This window comes from Eschrichtius robustus, chromosome 9 (genome assembly GCF_028021215.1).
Source record: "Eschrichtius robustus isolate mEscRob2 chromosome 9, mEscRob2.pri, whole genome shotgun sequence".
Lineage (NCBI taxonomy): Eukaryota > Metazoa > Chordata > Mammalia > Artiodactyla > Eschrichtiidae > Eschrichtius > Eschrichtius robustus.
In genome coordinates, this window is record NC_090832.1 from 124,267,233 (window position 1) to 124,291,126 (window position 23,894).

The 23,894-nt window shown below is 40.4% G+C and overlaps 1 long non-coding RNA gene across 1 annotated transcript in view; it reads right to left on the reverse strand.

Moving 5' to 3' along the window:
* LOC137769604 (uncharacterized) overlaps positions 1-20,576 on the reverse strand; it is a 337,859-nt gene extending 317,283 nt beyond the window's left edge. The window contains exon 1 of the long non-coding RNA XR_011075013.1: positions 20,464-20,576. This is a non-coding gene — a long non-coding RNA (uncharacterized lncRNA). The remainder of the gene's footprint in view (positions 1-20,463) is intronic.
* Positions 20,577-23,894: the final 3,318 nt, after the last annotated feature.

Here is a 23,894-nt window from a genome sequence, read left to right on the forward strand (position 1 = left end):
AATATCACAAAGGAAGAACACATTGTTCAGCGGCTCTCTCACTTGGGACCGTTCTCATACATTCTGGTGACTTGCGTTCTAATCTCTAGGGGAAGAAATCAATTTAAGCTCACTTTGCTCTTTGTCTCCTAGGCATAAGCTCTGTTTCTGGAAAGCAATCATACATGCTTATGAGATGAATCATAAAATGTTTCTCCTGTTAATAATCATGTGTCTCCACTATTAATTCTACAAACTAACCACATAGCAAACTTTTAGTATGTTCTAATCAAAAATCTTCACACACACACACATGAGTCATGGTTAAGAGAGGCTGTATTTATTCTCCCCATTATTCTTTCCTTACAAACTACGTATCTTAGTCTCTTGAACAATGGGCTATAAAATGAGGTTCCTTCAGTTCTTATCTTGGCTACCCAATCCCTCGGCCTTGATTTTGTATTTGACAAGCTGCCTACCTGGTCTGTGTCTCAATTCCCATTGGTAAAGTGAGAAAAGCATCACAAACAACTAAGCAGGTAACTGAGAAGAGGTTCCAATAAAGAACTTCAAGGAGCTTTCAACACTCATACTTGCATGGGTTCTAATGAATGCATAGCACTAGGTCGAGCCCAAGGATTAGATTTCAAAAGAGCAGCAGAGAGGAGGAGGGGTGGGTGGTGACCTCCATCTTTGTAGAGGCCCAATGTGGGTGGAAAGTTTCTTTAGTCTCAAGAACTTTCATGCAAGTACTAGATATGCTGCTATGCGTCCAGATCAAGAGAGTCATAATGTGAAACTATAGAGAAAGAGAATTCGAAATTAGCAAAGGACTTCTTTAAAATCTGGATACAGTATTATGGTATCACACACAAGTATATATATATATAATATACATATATACATATATATATATACACATAAAGTGTAACAGGCATAATGGGAAAAGAAAATGGCACTGAACAAACAAAAACACAGAAAGGGATTTTGAAGAGTAAAGAGTATAATATGAGTATAATCTACTTGATAAAATCAATGTTTAAAAATATGTATTAATAATCATTCATATTTTGGCTTCCTTCCTTCCTCCATTTAATTGACCCGTACCGAATGCCAACCATTTGCTACCTACTGGTGAAACAACTGTAACATGCAGTCAAGGTCCATGTTATTTGTACATGCTAATGAAAGAAAGAGCTCATTTTAGAATTTTTTAAAGATATTTTGCAATTTGCTAAAACAAAATCTTAAATAAAAATGTACATAGACAGTTCCTACCCTTGGTTATTGGTATTCTAAATGACAAAAGCACGTTACCAGGCAATGCCTTGCTAAAACCCACTTTTAAAAACCTCGTGATTCTTCTCTTTGAGATAAAGAGTAAAAACCAGGAGGAAATACTAAAGGGGAAAGAAGTGTCAGTCACTGAAAGCCTTTGGTCAAGGGGATGGGGTGGAATGGATGGTGGGAGTGAGAGGTCCTTCCCGTGAAAGAAGGCAATGAGCATGGCTTCCCGTGATCCACAACGCCTGCAGCAGTGACACCTAGGAAACACACTCGCAAAAATAAACATGTAGCATATGGGTTAAGACCATGGATTGTGGAGTCAGACTGCCGGTGTCTGAATGCTGACTTGGACACTTACATCCCACATGACCTTGTGTCACGGAAAGTGTGTATCTCAGCTCTCTCACCTGTCAAATGGAAACGGCTGTGTCCACTTGTGCTCGATGGGAGAAACGGACACAGTCCTTGACTCCTCCCAATACCCATGCCCCCCGCGGCTCCTCTCGTCAAACAGGGCAGCCTCTTTCCCTTGACTATAGGCTGGCCTTCTGACTCTTTTGGCCAACAGAATTCACTGGAAGTGACACTGCATCAGCTCCAAGACCAGGTCTCAAGGGACCTTGCTCTCTTCCACTCTTTCCCAAGGCCCTGAATCCCCCTTGCAAACAGGATGCTGCTGGGTGATGAGCAATCACACGGACCAGAAGCAGTGAGTCAGCTCAGTGGTCCCACATGAGACTCCAGAGATAGAACAGAGCTCAGCTGAGATGATCAAAACTCCACCCCCTGACCCCCAGGCTGCCAGGAGACACACTGGCCTTGCCCAGATCAGGACTGCCCACCTGACCCACAGACTAGTGAGTAATATTAAATGATATGGATGAAGCCACTAAGCTTTAGGGTGGCTTCGTACACATAGAAAGCTAACTGATACACATCAGACAGGGTCAATGTGAGGATTAAATACAGTCAGATAACAGCCTATGTAAGTACTTGCTATTGTTATTAAAAGAGATGATTTTCAAAATTGAGACAATTTGCCTAACAACCTCTAAATCAAAGCTGGACCTCTCACTGGCTTTGCTGGTGACAGACGGTGGCACAGTGGTGGTGGACATGACATCTACCAGTCAGGCTCCAATCTCTGGGATCTCCTAACTTTTTGTGCAAGTGATCTGCATCAGAGAAGAATGCTTGTCTAAACAGTTTCAAAATCACTGACTAATTGGCTGGGTGGAAGGAAATTAAAAATGTATAAAGGATCAGGAAAGCCAACTATCGGATCATCACTTTTACTCACGAATCTTCTCAAAAGTCTGGTTAGTGTCTTCCCTCCTATTAATCATATATAAGCAACTTCTCAAAGCAAGCAGTAAACCTGGGAAATAATTTTATGAATATATTTATAATACACTGCAGTCCCATATTTCTGGTCTCCTCAAGCCAGAAGCATAAAGACAGTCACTGTTTTTGGCCAGAGGTCCACGGTACTTCCTCATGTTTCATAAACAATGTCACTTTTTTAATAGCTCCTTTTGCTCTGTCACAATTAGCTTCTACTTTGTCTTAAAACCTAATACCAACCTGTATGTCCTTTTCAATCCATTGTGATGCAGAGAAACTGTCTTATGCATTTGCATGAGATGAATTGTGAATATCCCGCCAAGTTGATTTAATGAATTTCAATATGACACTCTTATCTTTCCTTTATTAAACTTAGTTCTTGGGAATTCCAAGGCCTTCTACAGAGGATCCAAATGCCCTTTGGTAACTGCCACCCACATCTTTTTTAACGCTGTTGATACTTTTGGTTAATGTTTTCTCTTGTAACTACAAAAATTCATTGCAGAGAACATTGGTCTCTCTCTTTCTCTTTCTGTCTATCTCTGTCTTTCTGTCTCTCTCTGTTTCTCTCTCTCTCTCTCTCTCTCAGAGAATATAAGGGAATTTGAGGTGTCGTTTCTATTTCTCTACCCAACTTAGTGGACTTGCTAAATATAGAAATTTCACTTCCAAATTAGGAAGCTTTGATTGAATTACAATGTTAGGAAAAAAAAAAAAAACAGGCAAGATTATCTTATTCTTTTTTTTAATCAGTATCATCAGCCACCATTTGAATGTACAGAACAACAGCTGCTTGACTTCATACTAGACTCTTATCCTTCTAAAAGCTTGATGTACTCCAAGTCACCACATGCATAAAATATTGACTGCCCAAATAACAATGTATTTAGGAATTTAGAGAGTTCACATGTAAAAACAAATTGATAAAACTAGCATAGCAAATAATTTTAGTACTAGACTACAATTTATTAACTAGCATGTTCCTCACCCAGGAATCCCCTGTGATTGTACCACACTGAGACAAATTCTTTCACCTATTGGTCAGGCAGGAGGCTCATGTGAACATTCAGAGGGTAGCCTTCCGTGGGTTGGTAAAGAATTGGAAAGTTAGGGAGGTGTCTTCCTAGATGTTCATAAGTTGGTTTGCACTGGGCTTCTCACTTGTGCTGAGATCAGAAATACATGATATAGCTGATTCACTTTGTTATAAAGCAGGAACTAACACACCATTGTAAAGTGATTATACTCCAGTAAAGATGTTAAAAAAAAAAAATACATGATACACACACACACACACACACACACGAACCTTTATATATATATGATCATCAATTCTTTAGTACTTCTGAAACATTACAACTTCTTTTAAATCATTTTTAGAAAGCCATGGGAAAGGGAAGGTTCAACTGGTGCTACTGACCCCGCATTCATAGAGAACTAATTCTTAGAGTCTGCCAAACAGCTGGTCCCACCAGTGGGCCAAGAAGAGCCTGAACAAGCTTTTATTCCTCCTGGAATAACAGTGGGAGAATTGGGAGGGAAAACATTCAGCATCATAGGATCTTGGACCTAGACTATAAGAGATTTTAAAAGATAAAGCCTGACCCCTGTATTCATATTCTCCAGCCAAAAGACCCTGTTAAACTCTAAATAATACAAAATCCTCTAATGTTCCCTTTACTCACTCAGAAAATGGCCTACAAGGCCCTATGCTGGTCTGTCCTCCCCTCCCCGACCACTGGCCTCATCTTCTGCTCCGTTCTCGCACTGACTCACCTGCAGCCACACTGGCCTCCTTGCCAAGACGTGCTCCTACTGCAGGGCATTTGCATTCCCTGCCCCTATTCATTCCCACCTGGCTCTACCCTTATCATTTTGAGGTCTTTCCTCAAAAGTTAGCTTCCCTAGGTCCATCCACCTCACTACAAATAACTCAGTTTCGTTTCTTTTTATGGCTGAGTAATATTCCATTGCATATATGTGCCACATCTTCTTTATCCATTCATCTGTCGATGGACACTTAGGTTGCTTCCATGTCCTGACTATTGTAAATAGAGCTGCAATGAACATTGTGGTTCATGACTCTTTTTGAATTATGGTTTTCTCAGGGTATATGCCCAGCAGTGGGATTGCTGGGTCGTATGGTAGTTCTATTTGTAGTTTTTTAAGGAACCTCCATACTGTTCTCCATAGTGGCTGTATCAGTTTACATTCCCACCAACAGTGCAAGAGGGTTCCCTTTTCTCCACACCCTCTCCAGCATTTATTTATCATACAGAGTGAAGTAAGTCAGAAAGAGAAAAACAAATACCGTATGCTAACACATATATATGGAATCTAAGAAAAAAAAAAAAAAAAAGGTCATGAAGAACCTAGTGGCAAGATGGGAATAAAGACACAGACCTACTAAAGAACGGACTTGAGGATATGGGGAGGGGGAGGGGTGAGATGTGACAGGGTGAGAGAGTGGCATGGACATATATACACTACCAAATGTAAAATAGATAGCTAGTGGGAAGCAGCCGCAGAGCACAGGGAGATCAGCTCGGTGCTTTGTGACCACCTAGAGGGGTGGGATAGGGAGGGTGGGAGGGAGGGAGATGCAAGAGGGAAGAGATATGGGGACATATGTATATGTATAACTGATTCACTTTGTTATAAAGCAGAAGCTAACACACCATTGTAAAGCAATTATACTCCAATAAAGATGTTAAAAAAAAAAAAAGTTAGCTTCTCAGTGAGGCCTTTCCTGGGCTACCCTCATTAAAGCTGGAAAAGAAAAATCCACCCTCCGCATTCCTCATCCCCTTGCTTTTGGCAGACCACTACTTAAACCACCTTCTAACACCCCCTAGTATCTACGTATGCATTTTGCGTGGGGCTCGCCTCTCCCCACTAGAACGCAAGCTCCCCGAGCTCCACCTCGGCCTTTCACTGCCGTTTCCTCAGGGCCCACAGCAGTGCCTGGCACACTGGAGGCACTCAATCCATATACTGAGAGAATAAATAAGAAACTGATGTTCCAAGGAGTCAACGACTTTCACAAAGTCACACCTTGGAATTCAGCCACATGGCAGGACTAGACACCAATTTTGCTGACATCCCCTTTATGAAAATTAAAGAATATGATAGTAACATATTAAAGGCTTATAAATATAATACAGGTGCCAGTCTGAAACACAAGCCTCTAAAAATTTATATAGACCATTTTTTACTTAAAAAGCAAGCTTACACGAATTCTCTTTCAATTTTCCTGACCACCCTATCAGGGATAAATTAGTATTTCTATTTTATAAATTATAAACTTGATGCGCAAAGAGATTAAAAGAAAGATAGGTTAAGTTGGAAAGAGATCTATTAAAGATAATCTCCTGTCCGTTGAAAGAATTCTTCATTTTGCAAAATGATGCAACACAGAATTTCATTCAGTGATAGCTCTCCTAGTACCAAAGTTTAAAAATGCAGTTCAGTGTGCCCATAATGTTTCAGATAAGTTCTTAAGCCAGAAAGCAAGTGTTCCATTAGTACCAGTTCGTCTAGATTTCATCCTTCACTTTGCCTTAAGCTTTTATGAGCATAATTCTGAGGCCCAAGAATAATTGTATAACAGTTTACTTTCCTTTCTATATATTTTGATTTTATGTGGTTGCGTGTGTGTGTGTGTAATTTTTTTTTGTTTCAGTGTGAGAGGATTTACCAGTCTATCAAAGGGTCTGGGCCTACCTAGAACAACTCCAATCACCAAAAGAGTCAGTATATTTAAAAATCGAAACAAAACAAAACAAAAACACTCAGGGAAAACAAACAAAAAGAAACAGGAAAGAGAAAGGACAGATATTTTTAAAAATAATTAGCTGGGGAGAGTGCAAATGTTATCCCATGAAATTTTAATAACATTCAATAAATAAGCTGCCTTCAGCCTGCAACTGAGATTGGTCTCACAAGCAACCTGTACTTCCGTCAATCTTTTGTCCTAGGAGAGAAAGCCTTCATATGCTCTCACCTTACAAGTCTGCAGTCAAAAGTCAGGTGGAGAATTTCATTGAGTTCATTATGCAGTCCCAAAGGAAGCAGAGCCTGAAATGGAGCAATGAGCTTCATGGAATCATAAAGGTGACCTACGGCCATCTCAGGTGCTATGACTTTTTCCTTCCTGAGAGCTGAGGATCGTTATGGCTTTGTACTTCATAGGGCTGAGGAATGGAGGAAAGAAGGTTCCTACAAAGGCACTGTCAAAGGAGTCTCCCATTGTTTTGACTGGCCATACCAATTGGCATCCTAGTTTAAATTTTTATCAAACTTATTGAGAACACCCCAGTGCACAAAGTGATTGCCTGGGGACAGACCACCATATGAGCATGACATTCTATGAAAAGAGAGGAGACTAATCATAAATGAATTCAATCCAAATAATTTTAAAAGTTAGTAACTGAAAAAAAAAAGAAAACAAATGATAATAGTGAACTAAAAAAAAAAAAAAAATTCCTTGAGTATCATCAAAGGGAAATATCTCTTTGTTAAGCATTCCAGGAATGTGATATATGTATCCATGGTTTGTGAGATCTCCACATTTTTTACAGTAGCTTATAAATTGCTAAGGTGCCTGAGTTAGGTACTGGCACATTCTTCTTAAATGCGCCCCCGTGAAGCAAATACAAACACCCAACATTTGTGCTGAGTATAACCCTTACATCTATTTGTAGGGCATTCACAGGCATGTGAAGATATGAAATCTATCAGGTTTGATCACTCTAAGAATTAGAAAATCTGGGCCTACAAGATATACTCAAGATACCTTAAGTAAACGCCTTTCTACCACAGCTAGATGGAATGTCTTTTGAAATCCAACTAAACATTTCTCCCATTGCTGAGTCAATTATAATAAGAACACAGCTAGAAACTCACAAAAGTGAACTGATTTACAAGAAGAAGAAGTAGGGTCTAAGGTCTTTTCTGTGTGCAATGCATTTACCACAGAGACAAAATTTATCTAGGGCAAGAATGTGTATTACAAAACACAGGTCAAGTACTGATGTAACGGCTATCTTTATCAAAATAAATACAAAACTAATCGATTACAGGAAAAAGTCCCTAAGACAATGTTTCCTAATGTTTCCTAATGTAGTAATTAGGAAACATAAGTATGCAACGAATTCTCTGCAAAGAGAACAGCACTAAATTTGTCTTTTACAGACATAAACCACACAGGAGTTTTCATTCTAAAGTAGAATATTGAAAAACCCTTAAGATCAATGAAAAAACAACTAAAAAAAAGAAAATTCATAGATCCTAGCCTTCAAAGAAATATACAGATCATTTCTATCTTCAGCATTTTAAGGTACCATAATATTTAAGTCATTCTAGGGAGAGAAAAATTGATTAGCAACCACTACAGAAAATTCTTTAAAAACCAGCCTAGAAACTCCACTGTAATTATTAATTACAAACTTGATTTTTATGGACTTTTTATTTTTTACTAAAACTAACCAAAATTAAGCTACTGGCTCAATTAGATAGAGATGAACAACAAGACACCTTTCTGTTTGAGAGTTTAAAGTGTAAAAATCCTCTATTTTTTGGCTTGGTCTGAGAATAAGGTTCCTATGGATTACCCATTTTCAAAGTATTAGAAAGCACTAAAATTACATTTAGTGAGTTTAAACTTGGTGGCAGAGGACACAGACAGAATCAAAGCCATTACAGAAATTTTCACTACTCCAGAATCCCAATTATGGCATCACTTGGCATAGAACTGTATATGGGGGGGGCGCAGGGGAGGGTTCTGGTCAACAGAAGTCGGACTGAGTCATCCCTCAACTCTGCCTGTAAAAGCTGAATAATCTCAATAAATTACACCTTGTTGGATCTTATTTCTCAACCCTTTAATCATCTTTAAGACTCTCCTCTGAACAACTTGCAACTGTTCTTCATTCTTCTCTGGCTTCTAAGTTTTAAGCTACTTGATCAAATGTCAAAGGAAGCTGTTATTAGTCTTTAGACCAGAAATTAGAATAATTTCAGGAATAGACATACTCTTACAAGTTATGACTTAAATGAAAGTTACATAAATCAAAGCATTTAGCTCTATCACCTCAATGGAGTAGGTTACCATGAGGGAATTCTTTTATAGTGTTTTATTATGTATAGAAAAGAGATTTTATTCAAATACCTTGTTATAAATTTACTTTATCTGAAATGTTGGGAGGAGCAAAACAGAAAGTGATTTCAAATGTTCGTTGGCTATACTTTCAGGAACACTAACTAACCTGCAAGTAGGAAAATGCTTATAGCAAAAGTACATAGTTTTATTAGAACACGCATCTATTATTGACATAACCTTTTGATGGAAAGTATACATATTTTTTCATAGGCACCCATACCTATTATTGACATGACCTTTTGAAGGAAGGGGTATGCATTTTTTTACTAACACACATACCTGTGATGACAATTTGACATACATGATATTTTGGTGGAGGATCCTGAATCCCTTCCTCTCAGGCCTACCTGAATAGAAAAAAGGAATCCAGTCATCCTTTCCCTTTCAGTGGGGTGTCACCTAGTCTATTCCTAATGTTTTTTTCCATTCCCACCTCCAAATGCCTTTTCAAATACTCCTGGACCGGGCTAGAAGCCTGGCAGAGTTTCCCAAGGCCTGTGAGGGTGCTGGGGTAGAGATGCAGGAACGGAAGAGAGACAGGTGGGTTTAATCCACTCAGTCTGGAGACCAGCTCAGCCCCTCCGGTTCACATCCAGCCTGCGGCTTAATGCACAGATTTAGTTAGATGGTGGCCAGTCACATCACTGGCCTTTCACTGTGCCCAGTCAGGTTAAGCAAAGCATGGACGTGTTAGTATATGTTCACAAAGCCTTTGACACTCCTTCCATCAGAAAGTGGAGTCTGAATCCCAGTGATTTACTTCTAAAAAATAAGATGTGGCAGAGATGACCCTGGGCAACTTCAGAGGCTGGATTAGAAAAGGTCATCGGGCTTCCACCTGGCTCTCTCCCTTGGGACATGCACCTTGGACACCCTGAGCAGCTCTATAGTAAGTCCAGCTAAGCTGAAGCTGCCATGCTGGAGAGATCACGTGGAGAGACCACCAAGAGAAAGAGAGAGGGGCCTAGGAGCCCCAGTTATTTTTGTCTCCAAGTGTTTGAGTTCTCCCAGACCCCAGCTGGCATCAACAGCCGGCCTGTGAACGGGCAGCCTCCAGCCCAGCTTCCAAGCCATCCTGATGGCGCGGACACAAGCCAGTCCGGCTGAGCCCTGCCCAAACGTCAGCTTTGTGAGAAAATTAAATATTGATACTGTTTTAAACTACCTATTTGGGGGGTAGTTTGCTACATAGCAATAGACAAGTGGAACACAGACCTTACTTCTATCCGTAGAGAAAACCAGCTTCAAAACCAGCTTCACGCAGGGTAAAGGTGGTGGGGGACGGATGAATTAGGAGACTGGAAGTAACATATTCCCACTACTATGTATAAAATAGATAATACACAAGGACCTACTGTAGAGCACAGGGAACTCTACTCAAGACTCTGTAATAACCTATACGGGAAAAGAATCTGAAAAAGAACGGATATACGTATAAACGAACCACTTTGCTGTACACCTGAAACTAACACAATATTGTAAATCAACTATAGTCCAATATAAAATAAAAATTAAATTAAAAATAAAGAAAAGAAAAATGGCTAAATTGGTGGTCTCCAAATTTTTGACCATCCTCAATAAATGTTTGTTTACTTAGTCATTGATTTAACACACACGACTACACTAGTGCATTATACGTGAATATAAACTTTTCGAAGGATCAGTTAAAAATATAAATTCTTTTTATGCCAGGCCTCTAAGTTTCAGCCACTTTTTTTTTTAACATCTTTATTTCGAGTATAATTGCTTTACCGTGGCGTGTTAGTTTCTGCTATATAACAAAGTGAATCAGCTATACATATACTTATATCCCCATATCTCTTCCCTCGTGTCTCCCTCCCATCTGCCCTATCCCACCCCTGTAGGTGGTCACAAAGCACCGAACTGATCTCCCTGTGCTATGCAGCTGTTTCCCACTAGCTATCTGTTTTACATTTGGTAGTGTATATATGTCCATGCCACTCTGTCACTTTGTCACAGCTTACCCTTCCCACTCCCCATGTCCTCAAGTCCATTCTCTACGTCTGCGTCTTTATTCCTGTCCCTAGGTTCTTCAGAACCATTTTTTTTTTTGTTAGATTGCATATATATGTGTTAGCATACGGTATTTGTTTTTCTCTTTCTGACTTACTTCACTCTGTATGAGAGACTCTAACTCCATCCACCTCACTACAAATAACTCAATTTCGTTTATTTTTACGGCTGAGTAATATTGCGTTGTATATATGTGCCACATCTCCTTTATCCATTCATCTGTTGATGGACACTTAGGTTGCTTCCATGTCCTGGCTATTGTAAATAAAGCTGCAATGAACATTGTGGTACATGGCTCTTTTTGAATTATGGTTTTCTCAGGGTATATGCCCAGTAGTGGAATGGCTGGGTCATATGGTAGTTCTATTTTTAGTTTTTTGAGGAACCTCCATACTGTTCTCCATGGTGGCTGATCAATTTACATTCCCACCAACAGTGCAAGAGGGTTCCCTTTTTTCCACACCCTCTCCAGCATTTATTGTTTGTAGATTTTTTGATGATGGCCATTCTGAACGGTGTGAGGTGATACCTCATTGTAGTTTTGATTTGCATTTCTCTAATGATTAGTGACGTTGAGCATCCTTTCATGTGTTTGTTGGCAATCTGTATATCTTCTTTGGAGAAATGTCTATTTGGGTCTTCTGCCCATTTTTGGATTGGGTTGTTTGTTTTTCTGATATTGAGCTGCCTGAGCTGCTTGTATATTTTGGAGATTAATCCTCTGTCAGTTGCTTCATTTGCAAATATTTTCTCCCATTCTGAGGATTGTCTTTTCTTCTTGTTTATGTTTTCCTTTGCTGTGGAAAATCTTTTAAGTTTCATTATGTCCCATTTGTTTATTTTTGTTTTTATTTCCATTTCTCTAGGAGGTGGGTCAAAAAGGATCTTGCTGTGATTTATGTCATGGAGTGTTCTGCCTGTGTTTTCCTCTAAGAGTTTTATAGTGTCTGGCCTTACATTTAGGTCTTTAATCCATTTTGAGTTTATTTTTGTGTATGGTGTTAGGGAGTGTTCTAATTTCATTCTTTTACATGGAGCTGTCCAGTTTTCCAAGCACCACTTATTGAAGAGGCTGTCTTTTCTCCATTGTATATTCTTGCCTCCTTTATCAAAAATAAGGTGACCATATGTGCGTGGGTTTATCTCTAGGCTTTCTATCCAGTTCCATTGATCTATGCTTCTGTTTGTGTGCCAGTACCATACTGTCTTGATTACTGTAGCTTTGTAGTATAGTTTGAAGTCAGAGAGCCTGATTCCTCCAGCTCCGTTTTTCTTTCTCAAGATTGCTTTGGCTATTCGGGGTCTTTTGTGTTTCCATACAAACTGTGAAATTTAAAAATAGAAATTCTAAGATTTTTTTCCCTGCTCCAAAAAGGTTATCATGCTCACCCAACTTTGAAAACTCCTGGAGTCAGAATGTGAACTGTTTAGATAATAGCTCTGAAGTTCCAAGTGATTAGACAGCACACTAGTCAGGAACAGATTAAAAGTGCTAAGGTTTGAGGAAGTATGGTATTTACTTAATCTTTTTCTTTTTTTAATCATTTAGCAAACAACAGGGACTTTTGGAATAGAAGGAGGCCTTGGAAATTTTAGGTAAAATTTTCTCTACTTTGGTATCAGCCATGCAAGTAATTTGTTAAAAATATCAGTTAAAATACAGCAATTCATGAAGCATTTCTCTTTTTAATAAATTCGAATGGGTCCCAGGAAGTCCCCATAATGAGCTCCACCTAGTTGCTCGTACTCAGTGATACTTCCTGGAGGCATCGTGCATTGGTCAGGATCACCACCTTGCAAGCCACCATGGGGGTTAAATCCTCTGGAGTTGGCCCACTGCTCTCCCACTTACAGTCTGTACCTTTAGGCAACTACTGAGCTTCTTTCAGTTTCTACTCCTGCAAATGGTGCCAATAATGATGTCTGACTTATAGGTTGTTTTGAGGAGTCAACGAAGGATGTAAAGCTCTCAGCACCACGCCTGCCCTGAAATGAGTGCTCAACTAATGTTAACCACCGATTTCTGTTGCGATTGTTGTTATAGAAAAAGGAAGAATTACATTTTTAAATTTGAGAAATGAGTCAAAAATACGTGTCCTGCCTGTAAACGTTATTCTTTCAGTCAAGATCAAGGCAAAAAACTAGCCCACTCCCCATCCAATTTCAGGGTCCCAGCTTCCCACTCCTCCATCCCAGCCCACCCTCAAGGTATTTGTAAGAGGGGCAGCTGAGGTGTAGAGGAGCAAATAACAAAGCTGATTAATGACAAAAGCTGTACTGAAATTACAGAACTAGATGCACAACAGAAATACCAGTGTATTTTGGAGTAAGAAGATGGGGTTCATCATTTTCCTCTTATGTAAATTGGGAGTCATACTATAATTCTTAATGCTCTTGTGTAATGCAAATCAAAATATATGTTTGTTACACAAGTGTAAGGTGGTCATGCAAAAATGTTTTCTCACTAGACAAAATGTGTGAAGCCACCATACCAGTGGTTCCCACACTTCTCTGTGCCTCTAACCCACAGAGCTGGTTAGAAATAGAGATGTGCAAGGAAAGCGAATTCTGTAACAAGGTCCTGGGGAGATCCTGATACATGGGAAACTGAGACTCTCTGTGGTACCACTTTATAAGACAGACAAGTGAGAAAAACAGGTATACATTCATACATCCTCCACAGGTTCCTGACAATCAGATCTCCATTGCATCAATAAGATTTGGTAAGAAAACTACATATTGAGTACTTCAAACATGTATTGAAGGACTTCCCTGGTGGCACAGTGGTTAAAAATCCACCTGCCAATGCAGGGCACACGGGTTCGAGCCATGGTCTGGGAAGATCCCACATGCCACGGAGCAACTAAGCCCGTGTGTCACAACTACTGAAGCCCATGCACCCAGAGCCCGTGCTCTGCCCCAAGAGAAGCACCGCAATGAGAAGCCCGCGCACCACAACGAAGAGTAGCCCCCGCTCGCCGCAACTAGAGAAAGCCCGTGCGCAGCAACGAAGACCCAATGCAGCCAAAAATAAAATAAATAAAATAAATAATTTTATTTTAAAAAAACACATATTGAAGAAAATGCACTGACAACTCCAAACACTTGATTAGGTCACCAACCAAAAGGGGGCGAGACTTAATGAGTCCCTTCAATGCTTTCCACACACCCTAGAGAGCAGAGGGTTGGCCACTCATGAGTGAAACCAAACACTGGTCTATTCTTACTTCCCCACCTGCAACTCACAGTCTGCATATAAGCTGCCCGGTATCTGTCAATCATTCATTCCATAAACGTTCATTAAGCTCTATATTGGCAACTGGGGGTGCAGTGGTGAGCAAACAGCTCTTGGGGTCTGGAACCGTTTGGGCAGGTTCATTCTAGTCTTGGTGACGATCTTCAACATGAATTACTTGAAGTACTGATGTTTTAAAGTTTTCAGATTTAAAACACGTTACAGCTGTTAAAAGAAATGTTGTACCCATTATCTCGTTAAGTCGGTATAGCAACGACCTAAGTTATTTAGAGTTACTTACGACTAGTCCATTTTTACATTGAGGAGACAAAAATCCAAAGAGGTGAAATACCTTGTCTAAAGTTAAATATGTTGTAAGCGGTGGGACCAGAATTCAAGCCTGAAAGTTTGACCCCGTATTCTGAGCCCTTTTAGCCCTGCAACCTTGCTGTTGCTGGCCCTTCCCATCCCAGGGCTGATGACGGATGGAGATGAGGAGCAGAACATGGGGCTCAGTGCATCAGGCTCCCACAAAGCCGACGTTGCTCTCAGTGCTTCTGTCTGGTTGCGTTACAGAAAACAAACTGCTCCACACATCTCACTCATAAAGGGTGTAAATGTAGAAAGAGGGTACATACAAAATCTTTGGAAGGTTTGAGAGAAGGGAAGGCAGAGGGCCCTACTGGACTCTTGGTTTTAAAATCACACAGCCATAGCTGCAATCTAGAGTTCCAGAAAACTACTGTTGTCACCAATACACACAGCTCCAGGAACTTGCTTGGTGGTATCACACTGACATAAGAAAGGCCTTTCTGCCACATTTCACGCAACTGCTTCCTACTGGCAAAACCACAGCCCGAGTTGCAAGGGAGTCTGGTAAATAGAATTTTTTGTCTTCCAATTCCTGGGATACAGGGGAGAATACAGGAAGATGGGAAGAGATGTCAAGTGCCAATCAACAATGTTCAACACTGATTTTTCTTTCCTTGATACCTTCTGCGTGGCTCCTGTCCTCCTGCAATTTTCCACTTTCTCTTTAAATTCAACTCTATCTTCTTGACATACTGAAATAATCCCTCAGTGGTCTCTTCCCTACTCCAGTGACGATATTGCATGGTCAAATACAAACCCTGACCACCTTCTCCCTCTCTTTCTGAGTCAGCACCCCACCTGCTGCCCAATCCACTCCACCTTTGGAATTGGCTGAAGCACCCCCTGCAGGACAGGAGACCTGTTCTCCTGAAGAGCCACTCAGGGGCCAGATAGACAACTGGAAATGTAGAAGAGGTAGTTCCCCAAGGGCTAAAACTTGACCAGTAGGAAAAGGAGGACAAGGAGATAAATTTCCCTTCCTTTCTCTCTCCTATGTACTACTCCAAGGTACAATGCCTCCTTTCAAACTTTCTGGAGGATTCTCTCCTGCTGTTTGAACAAGCTTGCTGCATTAGCTATTGTGTTGCTTTGTGAAACCCTGTGATGCAGTAGCCAGCATGGTGATACATTGGGTTGCAACAAATTACACCTGTTCCTTACCTCAACGTCCTGTCGTTGCATCTGGCAAATAAACCATAAGGATCATAATCACTGCCTCAGGCTCTGCTTTCTAGAAGGTCTAGGCTAAGTGACATAGATTGGGCACGACTGGCATCTGCAAAGCAGGGGTTCTGAGCAGAGCTGTTCTTCAGAAACACTATGTAAAAATTATAGCTGTTCTTGCATCACCCAAGGCTAAATAAAAATCACATGAATGGGTTTCCTTAAGTGCCATCTTAGAAATACATCAACTAGTACTAGTACAGAACTAGAACCCAGGTCCTCAGCTCTGGTCTTGCCCTTCGCCCCCAATCACCCTCGACTATTTACCAAGTGACAAAGAACCTTGTTGACATTGTGTATTGAGAAAGGCTTGTGACATCATTAGGCAGACACTGCAGACTAGGAGAAAAATGCTAAGGAACGTTTCGGGTGGCAAAAGTAAACAGGTGTGATCAGCCTGCAGCACAAGAAAACTAATGAACATTTCAGGAATTATAGAAATGTATTCAGAGCTTTGTAAGAGGTTAGCATGTCTCATTACACTCTTTACCTTTCCTTTCAGACATTTTCTTTAAAATAAGGAAAAAAACAAAAAACCCAGATTCAAAAGCAGCCAGCTGGTAGCAAGCACTGTCAGTAAGACGTGATGTAAGCCAGGCTAATTGATCACTTTTTAAAGATTAAGTGGCCCATGCTCTGTAATAGGACATACAGAAAACAGCTTTGACAGCACTGAAGTAGTTTGCTGAATTCTGAGTGCAAACTAAAAATTTAAATCATGCTTATTTTTTGTCAGGTAATCCACTCACAATAGGCAATTTACGTGATCTCATCGTATAAGAAAAGCTCAGATGCTCTTCCTGAATCTTCTACCTGCTGTGTTGCTATGATGCACCTGCCATTTGGATAGATGGCTGATAGAAGGGGTAGAAGGACCTGGATACCAATTTGCCTTGTGTATCTCAAACAGAAATAGTCTCCCTCTGCGTAATCACTGAACAAGATCTAAAGGCCTTTATTTCTTACGTACAAGCTCTGTCTCTCTGGGTCTCATGTTTTTTACCTTAAAAGTGAGATTATCATAATACCCTTTAATCTAATTCTCAGGATTATTTTGATGATTAAATGGAAAACATAATTATTTAATCAAAGTGAACATGTACTACTGATATTATACACTGTCTGTAAGGCCTGCTGTGGGAACTGTTCACACCGTAGAACCACTTTTTCTTAGGGTTCACGCTAACTCGGCTGGGCTGTGCTGTGCATTCTTTCTCCTGCTCTTAAGTTCAGAGGATGGAGAGAAACTGCAGCACTGACCATCCACAGCCAAGGGTGAGAGGTGGGAGGGGTGGAGACGTTAGGACAGAGCAAAGAACGTGAAGTTCAAGACTCGCCCTGGAATCCTCCCTCTTCTCCCTTCCAGCTGGAGAGCTAGAACTCAATCCCTCCTAAATTTCATTTCCTACTCAGTAAAGTGGGGAAAATATTGGCACTATTAGCTATTAACAAGATGATAGATGATGTACGTCAAGTGCTAAGCATCCTGACCCCGAGGAGGAACTCAACAAACGTCAGGTCCTCCCTCCAAATGGCCTGGAAAGATAACACACACACACACACACACACACACACACGCACACGCACACGCACACGCACACGCACACACGGGACGGGGAGCCGGAGCAGTGGAAGACTTCTCATGGAGTTGCGAGTCAGAATCCTGGCATGCCCATACTGTCGAAGCTTGTCCTTTCATGGACATGAGGAAAAACTATCTCTTTATATGCCCATCTTTTAGAGATTTCCTCAACTGGCTCTTCAAACCTTGAGTTGATTCAGAAGCCCCACGCCTACCTGCTTTATAATGGAGCTTTATATGAAATGCTCAGTACTTTTTATGAAATATATCATGCTTGTTTCACTTCTCTTGACCCATTTCCCTCCCAACATCCCTTCTCATGAAAATCGCCATGGCTTAAGTGGTTTGGGACTTAGGACGAGATGGAGAGAGTTCAAGTTGGTTTTAATGAATACAAGTGGCAACAATGAAAGCCTGAAACTAATTTTTAGATGATTTCTTGAAGTCCGGGATCCTTATTGCACCAGATCTTCAACATCTTTGGCAATTATAGAACCTCACCTACAATCAGAAGCCTTACTGTGACCGTATGCAACACCACGGCGGGCATGGGGTCTGACAACACAACAGCATTCTGCAATTGGGACACTCCTGAAACATCAACAGCAAAGGGTCATGACACATATAATGCCCCAGGACAGGACTGTTTGTTCGTGAGGCTTGACCAGCTGAAGATGCCAGTGGAAACGCCAACAGTCTTATCAGCTGAAAGGGCTGATGAACACGCTGCCCTTTATACATTGGCCCCTACCCTTACTTCAAATAGGAGACAGACCTCAGTCTCTGTACTCATTGTCTGGAAAACTTCTCTCAGGGATTCCTGAGTTCTGAGAGGTGTAGCAGGTGATGAAAAAGAGACTAGTCACGGCCCAGGACAACTGAAGTCCTCAGTTTACCAGGCTGCCAGATGAGGTTTGATTTGGGAACAAAGAGAACAGACCCGTGGGCACTAGAAGCTGGGCTTCCTGTCACTCTTGCCCTAAGCACCAGGCCACATAAATGCTGTCCACACAAGCTGGCCCACTGTTCTCAACTGCTTGAGCACAGGAACCAAGAAGAGGTTTGAAGACTCCTGCCCTAAACATCCCCACAGACACCGTCTCTCTCCTATTGTTTGGTGCTCCATTCCTACCTCAAGACTGGAAGTTTTCCACCCGGGTCTCCTCTGGACCCCTTCCATAAGCAGACAATCTCGGAGATCCTGCTCTTATTTTAACTGGGTTCCCTATCACTCTTCACTATTCTTACATCTTCTTTAACACCTTCCCCAATAGATATTTTTGCTGCACCTCTCATCCTGAGCCAAATGGGATTCGGTCATTCATTCACTCACCAAAATTTAACAAGCATATCCTGCATAGTAGGCGTTATTTCGGACCCTCAGAACATGGTGGTAAATTAGACAAAGTTCTTGGCCTTTATGGAACTTCATTCTATGGTGACAAATAAACCATAAATCAAGAAATAAATCCATTTATAATACAATTTCAGGTAGAGACAGATGTACTGATAATATGCATCTAAAATTAGGATAAAGGCTTAGAGTAACTTGGTAAAAATGCTAGAGGGAAACTCTATTTTAAGTAGGAGGCTCTCTCTGAGAAACTAGCATTTCAATAACTGATGATGGTAATAATAATAATAATACTAATAAAGTGAGGGTACAAGAGATGCAAAAATCTGGAGAAAGAGCTTTCCAAGGAGCTGGAACAACCAGCAGATGCTCTAAAGTGGGAACGAGCTTGGCCACTCATAGTTTGGCAAATTCACTGCTGCTTTGTGTTTTATTTGTTTGTTCATATCCCTGTTTCACTTTTCAATTAAGACTGCTAGTGAAAGGAGCCAGCTTTGTACAACCCTCTGTAACTCTTCACAGAGCATCAAGCCAAGGGCATGAGAAAGTATTTATTAAATGTTTTGATGATGGTGAAAGCTGTGGATTTCTCCTACCCAATGCAGGCCAGGGGAGTACATAAATAACCAATGACAGTTAGAAATGTTCCTTAAATAAGATCTCTACCCTGACAAAACAAATACCCAGACTGACAACACAACCGGTGCTACACAAATTGGGAGGGGGTAAGGTCTGGGGTGCATGGTGCGTTTGGTGCATTAGAAGCATCTGAGAAAAGGACTTTCACAGCTCTGGAGAAAAAAAAGCAGCAAAGACTAAGTTGTAATAACTTCAAGATGACAGTTAACCAGACGTAGTTACATAAGAAACATTCAAGGGAATTTTAATGTGCTGCAGCAAACAGGATTATAGGGCAATAAAATTTCAAGGTGCATTCTAGTTAAGCCCTAAAGATTTTCACAGTGGTTTTGAAAAGAGAACGCAAGTGTCCAGAAGCTCGGGGAGAATTTTTGCTTCGCTCTACAGAAATTGCAAAATATCTACTTTTTATCCTTTCCTGCCCAAACAAGCAAATGGCTAGCGCCTGTCCACACAGGGGCTACCTGTAGGGAGATCTGCCTCCGAAAGCTCCCAAGAAGGCACATTTCAAGGGCTACTACCCTCATCCAGACTCCCCATTAGTCCACAGGGCTCTTTACGGTACCCCATGCAGAGCTAAGCCTCGTGAGGAATTAACCCCAGGGTAGCTTAAAAAATTAAATTTCAGCAACTAAGTTCTACTTGTAAGTTGAACCTAGCCTTCTAAAGGTCAATGGACCAGTCCTTTCACTTCTTTTGGGTCTCAGAGTCTAGCACAGGCTAAACACATAAAAGGCATCCAGCAAATATTTAATGAATGAACCATGTTTCAAAGGGTTTGCTGCTACACATACTCTGTGTGAATGCAATGAGTGTTTCATGGTACCTGAAGTTAGATATTAACAAGTTATAAAGTGTTCTGAACTCTTACCGTATACTAGGAAACTTTTTCAGCCTTATTTTGTAATCCCATATAGGTTACAGGGTCACCAGATAAAATACAGGACTCCCAGTTACATTTGAATCTCAGATAAATACAGATAAGTTTTCAGTATAAGTATGTCCAAAATATTGCATGGGACATACTTAACACTTTAAAAAAAAAAATCATAGCTTCTCTGAATTTCAAACTTAACTGGGCATCGTGTATTTTTATTTACGAAATCTGGCAACTCTAATTCAGCCTTTGGGCCTTGAACCTGATTGAATTTGTTTCTCTTCTCTGATAACTGGACTCTAAAACGCAGATATTTTAATACTTTTTTATTATTCCCTATTAAAATAAAGAACAAATGAAGCATGATCGTCTTTACCTTATTGGCAGAGATATACAGGAAGATACTCCAGACCTTATGCAATTCAGAATTAATGCACAGAATGGCGTTATCCATAGTGCCTAGTGTAGCTCGTTATGTTGAATTTTGCTAAAAGAAGAAAAAAAAAAAAGAATAGGGTTTCAGCCGTTTTCTAATGACATGGCCAGATGATGCCACAAAATCTTGGCATTACTGATAAGTACACACTGTACTGGAAAATCAATAGTTTCTGAAGGGGATCCTGAAGGGAACTTTCCATTATGGAGGTTCGAAATAACTTAACCCCACACTCATAAATTCCTGCAGGGGGGGTGCTCCACGTCCCTCGGCAGAAAGCACAGGCCTTGTCCTAACTTCATAAACAGCAAAGCTGGAATGACTGCTTTTAAAAATTACTAAGGGCATCTATTTTTGAAAACAGCATTTTTCAACGATTTTTAATGCCAGTGATTGAGGTGAGAAAGTAAACATAAGAACAGCTGTCCCTTCACTTTAAGAAAACCTGATATGCTGAAAGAGCTTAGGTAAGCAGGTAAATTGTGAAAGTGGTTATTTATATTAAATAATAATTCATTTCAACACTCCATGAACTATTAGCCTCCCCTGGCATTTAGAAAAAAATCATATCATTTACTCCCTCGCAAAGAGTTCCTCAACAACTCCCCAGGGTTTTCTATATATTAGGGCGATGAAATTTTAGTCCCTTGCCCATTTTAAAACTCCACATTTATAAATATCTACACAATGGTTTGTAGTTACATTTAGTATTCCCTTTCCTTAAAACTCTAAGGTAATATGAACTCCTCCTGCTATTCTACGGAAAAACACTTGCCTATAACTCAGCTCTCTTCAACCCTTTTCCTTTTCTCCAAAACTTGTAGATAAAGCTTCTCTAAAGCTTTGGAGTAAAACACATCATTCTATTTTTACTAGTTTATACGCTCTCCTAACACTTTAAGTATGGTAGACATTAAAAAAATAAAACTCACTATTCATTATTCATTTTACAAATGGAGTCATTTCCCTAGAAATAGCAAAGAATCACTCAGTCTTCATTTTTTAATAAATGTTTTATTTGAGAATAGTTTTAGATTTACAGAAAAATTGTGAAGAGAGTACAGAGAGTTTGCATATACCCTATGCCCACTTTCCCCACTGTTAATGTCCTACATTAGCATGGTACATTTGTCATAACTAATAAACAGATATAAAAATGTCATTATTTCAGGAATACAGTACTTTATTCAGATTCCCTTAGATTTTACCTAATGTCCTTTTCTGCTCCAGATCCCATCCAAGATACCACATGACATTTAGTTGTCACGTCTCCTTAAGGCTCCTCTTGGCTGTAGCAGTTTTCAGATTTTCCTTGTTTTGATGATTTAAGGAATACTAGTCTGATATTTTATAGAATGCCCCTCAATTTAAATTTGTCTGATGCTCTTCTCATAATTAGACATTATGGGTTTGGGGAGGAAGATTGCAGAGGTAAACTGCCATTTTCACCACGCCATAACTATCTGTTATCTTCACTGATTTATCACTGGTGACGGGGACCATGATCACCTGTCACCTGGCTTAGATGGTCTGTCAGGTCTCTACACTGGTACAGTTACTCTTTTCTCACCCTTTTCCAGGCCTAGCCCATGCTTAAGAGGTAAGGAGTTAAACTCCACCTCCTGGAGTGAGCAGTATGTACACGGATTATTTGGAATTCTGCACCGGAAATTTATCTTTTTGCCTCCATTTATTTATTTATTTATTTATGCAATCATCTGTTTCTGTGTGGATGCATGGATATTTTACACTTTGCATTATAATCCAATACTACTTATTTTTTGCTCAAATTGCTCTAGCTTGGCCATTGGAGTTCTTTCAGGTGGCCCCTGTGTCCTTTTGACATGCCCCTCACCCCGCATCATTGTGGGGTTTTTTTTTGGCACACCCTTTCTTTCTGGAACTGTAAGATGCTCCAGGTTCCTCTGGTATATTCCTTGCCCCAGCCCTTGATCCAGCCATTTGTCAAAGGTGGCCTAGAGCACAGCATTAGAAACCAAGACCTGGGCCTTGCTGGGTGAAAGCCACTATCATTTAAAAATCATTTCTCCTCCCCCCTCCTCCTGCTTGACTGTATCTGCTATTAGACTGCAGGACATTCACATTATTTCAAACTTGGTTCTAAGAAGGAAATTACAGTTTAATTTCTTAGGTATCTGATGATTTTAAGTTCTTATTCTACTTTATATTTTAAAATTATGATTTTAATTTCCTTGTTTTTGCTTTCTGGGTATTAATTTTTTGTGTTTTGTTTTTCTTCTTAAAGCCACTGAATGTTAAGGTAGTAAGATTCCTAAGGAAAAGAAGGGTGTGTTACTTCTCTCCAGGCTTAGCTAGGTGCAGTCTGGTAATTCAACTAGAAATAGCAGGGTGTACCTAAGTCCAGGAGGAGCTTAATATATTACTGTCCTTATTCAACCCTGGCTGGAAAAGGACTCTGTGATGACCACAGACATGCAAGGGATGGTTGTAAAAAAATGAAGAGGTTGCAACAAAGAAGAGAATGACACACAAATAACACTACCAAACCAAATAACCACCTTGTATTTTATGATGTATATGTGACAGAAAACTGGCTTTGAATACCAGGAATGGCTCTTTCATAGCCGCAGCGTCAAGCATGTATTCTGTCCAACGTCAGGACTTTCAACGGTTTTAAAAAGCCACAAGGATGTCCTATAATAGCTGAGGCTTACCAAATTCTCATGCTACTAGTACTGAGAAAGTCTCCAAAACGACACAAAGAAAAAATATTAATAAATAAATAAATGGATGCTCCCTGGCAATCTGAACAGGTGAGATTACCTATTTGAAATGCTCATCAAAAGGGCAACATCTCTGCACCCAGCTTATGCATACAAACAAAGCACAACATATTAGATCCTGTGATTGCTCTTCCTTCCGCTTTCCCTTCCAATTAGTGCCTGCCAGAACTTCCTCCCTCCCTCCCGAGGCAAACACTCTGAATAACGCTACAGCCTCAAATGGATGATATATATAAAACCAGGGATGACTCAGTCACAACGCTTACGCTACTCCTAAAAACCAAGGCCCCCTCAGGGCTACAGCAAACCTACAGTCCAGAGCCAGGAGATCCTGGAAAACAGCTCCGACTGGGTCACTTAACACAGCTAAGCTCACAACCAGATTCAAAATGTTGGCACCCATTATCTAGATTCTAATGGAGCTTACTGAGCCAGTCAGAGACGGGCTGGCTGCAAGCTGGGCATTTTAATGACTGGCACTCCAATCAGAATTGATAAAGGTGGGTCGCCTCCAAACACTGCTTCATCTTCTCTCATGGATACAGGTTGGATTCAGAGGATATGGTCTTTAGCCAGCACAGAGATGGAAAACAACGCACAAATCAA